Genomic DNA, 8577 nt, shown 5'->3' with positions numbered 1-8577 from the left:
AGAATAACAAATTGAAGAGGAAATGGTGTCACATTCATCACCAAAAAGAACATATCAAGATGCATCTTGAAGTACAATGTTGTCTGTGATAGGATAACATCCCTACACCAACAAGGAAGATCAGTTAATACCACTACTATTCAAATTTACGCACCAACCACTAAAATCAGTGATGATGAAATTGAAGAGTTCTACCAACTTCTTCAGTCTAAAATTGATCGAACATGCAATCAAGGTGTATTGATAATTACTGGCGATTGGAATGCAAATGTTAGAAACAAAGACAAAGGAACAGTAGTTGGAAACTATGGCACTGGTGATAGAAACGATACTGGAGATTGCATAGTAAATATTTGCAAGACCAATGGCGTCTTCATTGCAAATACCTTTTTTAAACAACATAAAAGATGACTATACACACTGTCCTCACCAGATGCAATACAGAGAAACCAAATTGACTACATCTGTGAAAAGAGACAATGGAAAAGCTCCATATCATCAGCAAAAACAAAACCAGGGCAGACTGTACAACAGACCATCAATTGCTCACATGCAAGTATAAGCCGAAGCTGAGGAAAATTAAAACAGATGCACCTGAATTTAGATATCACCAGAAGAACAGTTTTGATGCATTTGACACTAAAGGCCAAGAAAAGTTGTGGGATGACATGAAAAACATCAGGAAAGCAAAAGGTCGTTAATAAGACTAGAAAGAAAAAGAGACCAAAACGGATGTCAGAAGAGACTGAAACTTGCTCTCTAGCATAGAGATGCTAAAGCAAATGGAAGAAATGAAGAGGTAAAGGAGCCAAACAGAAAAATTTTAAGGGCAGCTGGAGAAAACAACGTCAAATAATTATAATGAAATGTACAGAGACCTGGAGTTAGAAAACCAAAATGGAAGAACGTACTCTTCATTTATAAAGCTGAAAGAACTAAAGAAAAAATTCAAGGCTCTACTTGAAATATTGAAAGATGCTATGGGAAAAAATACTGAATGATGCAGAAAACATCCAAAGAAGATGTAAGGGCCATTGCATGGACACCGGATGTCGGTTCTGATCCCTGCACGCTCTCAGATCTGCTTGCGTTTGCACTGGACAGACATGATACTTTCCAAGCTCGCCTGTCTGCAGCCTGCCTCTCTACTCTGCTGGGGAGTCCATTCTTCCGTGGCCTCTGCTGTGTCCATTGCATCTAAAAAAACAGTCCAAGGCCCTCAGTCCTCAGATTACATTTTTGAGTGGGAATCTAAATATGATGAGCACAACAACTACTCTTTACCTGTTGCCCTGGAGAAAGGAAAAGGTATTTATGTATGGGACATAGAAGGTAGAAAACAGTTCGACTACCTGAGTGCTTACAGCGCTCTTAATCAAGAACATTGCCACCCTAAGATTGTGGATGCTCTGAAAAGCCAAGCAGACAAGCTGATCCTAACCTCTTGGGTTTTCTACAATAACATACTTGGTGAATACAAGGAGTACCTAACAAAACTTTTCAACTACCACAGTTCTTCCTATGAATACAGGAGTGGCGGCTGGAGAGACAGCCTGCAAGCTTGCTCGAAAGTGGGGCTAAACCGTCAAGGGCATCCCGAAATACAAAGCCAAGATTATTTTTGTAGCTGGAAACTTTGCCATCTCCAGATCACCAGTTATGATGGCTTTGGACCATTTATGCCAGGTTTCAAAATCACCCCCTACAACGATCTACCTGCTGTTGAGCGCGCTCTTCAAAGTGGAGCCCATTCAGGGTGAAGCAGGTGTTATTCCGGAACCAGAATACCTCACAGATGTGCGAGAGCTCTGCACGCAATGACAGGTTCTGCTCATTGCAGACGAGATACAGACGGGACTGGCCCACAGTGGTCAATGGCTGGCTGTTGATCATGGAGACGTGAGGCCTGTTGTCCTCCTTGGCCAGGCCTTTTCTGGTGGCTTGTACCCTGTCTCCACAGTGCTGTGTAACAACCATGTAATGCTCACCATCATTTCAGGGGAACACAGCTGGACCTATGGCGGCAACCCCCTGGGCAGCCGAGTGGTCATCTCTGCCCTCGAGGTCCTGGAAGGTGAAAACCTGGCTGAAAATGCCAACAAAATGGGTTGTGACACAAGCTTATGAAGCTACCTTCTGAAGTTGTCACAGCAGTGAGGGAAAAAGGATTATTGAACACTATCATCATTAAAGAGACCAAGGATTACAATGCTTGGAAAGTGTGCCTCCGACTTTGAGATAATGGGCTGCCTTCTAAGCTGACCCATGGCGACATCATCAGACTGGCTCCGCTGCTGGTCATCAAGGAGGACGAGGTTGGCAAGTCTGTGGAAATGATTCACAAGACCATCTTGTCTTTCTGAGAGTCACCAGTGGTTCCCGGGGTCAGGGGTGGGGGAGTGGGGAGGAGGGGATGTCCTGTGAAGACTACTCTGCTTGCAGGCGCATTCCACTCCCATGTGCCTCCAGGAACTTTTTTTACTTCACATCTGCAGTTTCAGTAGAATGAAAGCTGTGGACCTGCGGCTCGCTGTGCACCGTAGCTGAAAACGTAGCAGCTTTTGCCTCTGGTTAAGTGTCTTCCTTCTGTACGTGTGTACTTTCTAATGTGCCAGGGATCCATCACACAGCCTGTTCATCTAGCCTTTTATGTATCATTTCCATGTTTTTACGGTTCCTTTGCTGGTATGAGTGTTTTCTATTTTAAAAATTCTGTGGGAATACAGGGAAGATTTGCTGAAGAGACAAGGTTTCAGTAAGCCTCACTTCACATTGGTCAGTACCAGGATGTATGATTGTCATTATTTTGAATCAGGAAAGAATGTGCAGCATTCCCAAATTACTTCCGGTTTGGTTATAATTTGTGAAAACAACAAAATGCCTATTTCCACAGTTTCTTTAAATCTACAATAAAGCCTTGATGGAAAAAAAAAAGAAGACGATGAAGACGAGGGAAGGAATCCACAGAGTCACTGTACCATAAAAGAAATAGTCGATGTTCAACCATTTCAAGAGACAGCATATAATCAAGAGCCAATGATCCTAAAGGAAGAAGTCCAAGGTGAACTGACAGCATTGGTAAAAAACTAAAAGGTACTGGGAATCGATAGAATACAAATGGAAATCTTTTAACAAACTGATACGACACTGGAGACATTCACTCAGCTATGCCAAGAAATTTGGAAGCTACTTTTGGCCAACTGATTGGATGAGATCCATATTTGTGCCCGTTCCTCTAAGAGTGAGTCAATGGAATGCAGAAATCATAGAACAATATCATTAATATTTCATGCAAGCAAAATTTTGCCAAGAATAATTCAAAAGTTGATTCAGTAGTATATTAACAAGGAACTTCCAGAGGTTCAGGTTGGATTCAGACAAGGATGTGGAACGAGGGATACAATTGTTGACATCAGATGGGCCTCGTGGCTGGAGACAGAGAATACCAGAAAGATGTGTACCTGTGCTTTATTAACTATGCAAAGGCTTTCGGTAGTGATCCTGACAAGCTGTGGAAAAAGAGTATTCTGGGATGCTTAATTGTGCTCATGAGGAACCTGAAATAGACCAAGAGGCAGTTGTTCTAACAGAACATGGGACTGCCAAATGGTTTAAAATTAGAAGAGCTCTGCACCTAGGTTGTATTCTTTTGCCATATGATTCAATCTGTATGCTGAGCAAATAATCTGAGAAGCTGGAGTATATGAAGAAAAACGTGGTATCAGGATTGGAGGAAGACTCATTAACAACCTATGGCATGCAGATGATACAATTTTGCTTGCTGAAAGTGAAGAGGACTTAGAATATTTACTGATAAAGATAAAAAAAACACAGCAGTCAGTATGGATTACATCTCAATGTAAAGAAAGTAAAAATCCTTCCCACTAGACCACTAAATAACATCCATATAAATGGAGAAAAAGCTGCCAAAGACTTCATTTTGCTTAAATCAACCATCCACACTAATGGAAGCAGCAGTCAGGAAATCAAACGATGTATTGTATTGGGCAAATCTACTTGACAAGACCTCTTTAAAATGTGTCAGTTTGAGCACTAAGCTGTGTCTGACCCAAGCCATGGTATTTTCAATAACCTCATATGCAAGCAAAAGCTGGACAGTGAATAAAGAAGCCCATAGAAGAACTGATGCATTTGAGTTTGGTGTTAGAAGAGAATATTGAAAGTATCATAGACTTCCAAAAGAACAAACACATCTGTGTTGGAAGAAGTACAGCCAGAGTGCTGCTTAGAAGCCAGGATGGCCAGACTTTGTCCCTTATACTTCATACATATTATCAGGAGGGACCAGTCCCTGGAGAAAGATATCATGTTTGGTAAAGTGGAGGGTCAGAGAAAAAGAGGAAGACCCCCAACGAGATGGATTAGCACAGTGGCAGCAGCAATGGGCTCACATGTAGCAATGATTGTGAGGTTGGACCAGGACAAGGCAGGGTTTCATTCTTTTGTGATAGAGTCACTAGGAGTCGGTTCTGACTCGATGGCACCTAACAACAACAACTTCCATGAGTGCTGATGGTGGATCTCAGCAAAGTGAAGTCTTTGACAACGTCAATCTTATCTCCGTTTATCATGATGTTATTTATTGGTCCAGTGGTTAGGAATTGTGTTTTATTTACATTGAGGTACAACCCATACTGAAGGCTGAGGTCTTGATCATAGAATATACCTCATAAAAAATAATTCAAATAAATAGTTGAAATTATGGTTCTGAATCTTAGAAAAATTGAGGTGCTAGTAAATCTGACTAGTTTGTCTTCAGGCTTCAATTAGACTGCAAACCACAAGACTGGTGGGTTGAGTCCACCAGCTGCTCTGTAGGAGAAAAATGAGGCTTTCTGCTCCTATAAAGATTTAAAGGCTGGGAAACCCTCTACAGGGTCACCATGAGTCAGAGAAAGAACTGACTAGATGGCACTTAACAACGACAGCAACACATTCAATCAAGAGCCCCCCCCCCCAACATCAAAAGATCTACTTTGTATGCTCTAGAAATATTGCTTTGTATCTGCAGATAGGAATTGTTCTTAAAAGGCTTAGGATTTGGCTACTTTTCATAAATTTCCTCCCTTCCGCTACACTTTTCACTTTGATGTCTCCCTTTGTTTGCTTTACAAAAAAAGCCCAAACTGTTGGTTTGTCCTGCAGGAAGGACACTCACTCATCTTTTCTTAAGGTGCTGAGTTTCTGTATTTCTACTGAACAGACTTGTTGTTGTAAATACCATCAAGTCGGCTCCAACTCATAGTAACCCTGTATAAGGTTTCCAAGGAGTGGCACTGGGTTCTAACCGCCAACCCTGTGGGGTGCTTATGTCACAGCATGACACCAGGACCCCACTGTAAAGACTGTTGTCGTTGTTGGGTGCCGTCAAGTCAGTATCGATTCATAGCAACTCTATACACAACAGAATGAAACATGGCCCAGTCCTGCGTCACTTTCACCAGCGTTAAGCTTGAACCCATTGCTGCTCCCACTGTGCCAGTCCATCTTGTTGGGGATTTTCCTCCTTTTTGCTGACCCTCCACTTTATCAAGCATGATGTCCTTCTCCAGGGACTGCCTACTACGCCTTGTTTTCCTTCTGTACTGACCATAATATTCTACTGTGTCACAGACTTACTCTGAGAGCCAGCTACCTATGACAGCCCAACCAGTTTCCCTATGGAGGGAAGAACTTTTCAGCAAGGCCTGTACCTCTCTTCACTGGACATCATCATCAAATTTCCCAGAGTATTCACCATCTCTGTCTTGGATGTTAGAATTGAAAACCAACACAAGGAACATCATCAACGCAAAAATCACTGATTTGACAAATGTGGTAAAAATGTGTATCTTTGTGCTCCTTATCGGTCACCAATAAGGAGAAGTGACGGAAAAACCGCAATGAAACTCTGAGCTAAGTCCTACCACATTCAATAGACTCCTATGAACCTGGGTGGAGACCTGGTTGACCAGCAGTGTGACAAGACCTGGGGACTCGTAGGCCCAGAGTCAGTGACATAGCCAGAGAGGATTATAGTGGAGAGTGAAGCATCCAGCTGATAAGAAGAGAGGACAGATGCATAAGAACACCCACACTTGCAGATAATACCCATTTGACCTGGCTTCAATGACTGGATGATCAGAACTCAACTAGAAGAAGAAAGAAGAGGAGAAAAAAAGAGTAATCTGATAAAATTTGATGAACTTGACCTACACCTATGGATGCAGTATCTCAAAAGAGGGAACAAATCTTTATAGCAAGGATCATTTCCATCCCCTTGATACACAGGGTAGATAGGGATGGGCAACTTGGACATTGGCTACCCAAAATGGGGTGGGGGTAGGGGGTTACAAAGGCAAGAAGTGACTGACTTACAAGCTTTCAAGAGGGAACCCAGAGGGTGCAGGGGAAGGTAGAATGTCCACTGAGTAGTATCCAATCTGTCTAGGCGGGGCTGATGAAAAGAGATGGGGATAAGACTCTTGTGGTTCAATAGTGAATAATTGTTATCAGGACTGACTGTGAGGGTTGGAAATGTAAAGGTAGATATTTTATAACAAAAAGAGTGGAGTGATTCACTTTGCAGTCCAGGAGCAGAGGTCCCTAGGACTATCAAGGGAGAAGAGCGGAGAGCGGAACCCTACCCCCAGAGAAACAGTGACATCAGAGATGATGACATGGACAGATGGAATGGCTGGGGACTCTAGACCCAGAGAGGGAGAGAGGCTGTGTGCTGATGACTGAGGGGACAGGCTTGCGGGGTATACCCTTTGGTTGACTGATGATGCATGAAGGGGATTGTAACCATGACAATGGAATGATATACGATAGGATGAATGTAAAGCTAATGTTCTCCCATGTAAACTATCACATAATTTAAAAAGAGAGAGAGAGAGAAAGAAAAAAAAAAAAAATTGTATATATATTTTTTTACCCCAGTCAGGACGATTTTAGATGGCTGAAATTTCAAAATGACGTTTTTTTATATAACTGTTCACCTTAGTTTATTAGGTTTTTTGAATTTCTAATAGATACAGAAATTAGTGTCACCCCTAGCATTAGAAGAGAGCACCTACCAAGTGAACAGAAAGAGACACAATTAGACACATTTGAAATGGAATCACATGAATGAAAGGATATAGTATTTCAAGAGTCTCAAAATTGTTGTTGTTGTTGTTGTTAGATGCCGTTGAGTGGGTTCCAACTCCTGGCGAATTTGTGCGCCATGGAAGGAAACAATGCCCAGTGCTGGGACATGCTCTTCCTCATTGTGAAGCTGGAGCTCATTGCTGCTGCCACTGGGCCAATCCATCTTATTTGGGGGTGTCTTCCTCTTTTTGCTGATGCTCCATTTTCCCTAATATGGTGTCCTTCTCTAGGAACTGGTCCCACCTGATAATATGTCCAAAGTATCAGAGACAAAATCTCACTATCCTGGTTCAAAATGACTTTTGTTGTTGTTAAATGCGGTTGAATCGATTCTGACTTATAGCCACCCTGTTTACGATTTCTGAGCAACGGCTGGTGGGTTTGAAGCTCTGGCCTTGCAGTTTGCAGGTCAATGTTTATCTTATAATGCCACACCACTTACACCTCACAAAATGTGTGCTGCCCGTAGGTACTGGGTTAGAGGCAACTGGGAGAGGTGGGCAGTTTTTAATTCAACAGTTTTTTCTTGTACTTAATGCTTTCAGGGATCCTGAACTGGAAATCAAAAGGCAGCTGATAAACCAAGTCATCAGGGCAAAAGCTATTTTTCTTTATTTATGAAACAACAAATTTTACTCTATGATGTAGGAGGCTGCTATTGTATGCTGGGGGTGGATTCTCACTCACCATCACCCTGTAGGAGACCTCTCCTGAGGCAGCTGGTGGGTTTGAACCACTAATCTTTCAATTAGTAACCAAGTGCTAAAACACCAGGGCTCCTGTCTGTAGAAAACTAAGTGGAAGTTCTCTTAAATGAAGCTCTCCCCCACGCCCGGGCCTTTATATACCATTGCTGTTGCTGACCCTAATGCACAGCGACCCCCTAGAACACGATAGTCCTGCCCTGTAGGGTCCTGTACTTTTCCGAGGCTGCAATGATATGACCCCAGATAAATTTACCTCTTCTGATAAACAGGACTATGAACCTTTTAAAGGTGTGGGGAAAATGTTATTGCTTTCCTAGGTCTATCTACAATAAACACTGGACTACCAACCACCAGGTCAGCAGTTCAAACCCACCCGCCACTCTGAGGGAGAAAGATGAGGCTTTCCGCTCCCACAAAAATACACAGCCTTGGAAAGTCTATACAGGGTCTTAAGTATTATGCAGAAAGCACTAGGGAATGTGTGGACATTAGTCATAAATCCAACACATGCGATCAATTTAAGTTAAAGGTTGAGATCCTACTATTTATTGTCTTACAGCCACTTTGTGACTGTGACTCCAAGTCATACAATCATAGCTACATGGTATAATCGCCACTGAGAACCAACCCTGTAAACTATTTTACCTGGAATTATGTATATATCCCAGTCCTGGTCATTTCTCTACTTCTATAGTCCAACCTGCAACCATGATGAATT

At 42.3% G+C, this 8577-nt stretch overlaps 1 pseudogene; it reads left to right on the top strand.

Annotated features, from left to right (window-relative positions):
- Positions 1-1049: 1049 nt before the first annotated feature.
- On the top strand, positions 1050-2363 carry LOC102815134 (annotated as a pseudogene).
- Positions 2364-8577: the final 6214 nt, after the last annotated feature.

This window comes from Chrysochloris asiatica, unplaced genomic scaffold, assembly GCF_000296735.1.
Source record: "Chrysochloris asiatica unplaced genomic scaffold, ChrAsi1.0 scaffold00192, whole genome shotgun sequence".
NCBI lineage: Eukaryota > Metazoa > Chordata > Mammalia > Afrosoricida > Chrysochloridae > Chrysochloris > Chrysochloris asiatica.
The sequence above is the reverse complement of the archived record's forward strand: the minus strand, read 5'-3'. Positions and strand labels throughout refer to the sequence as shown.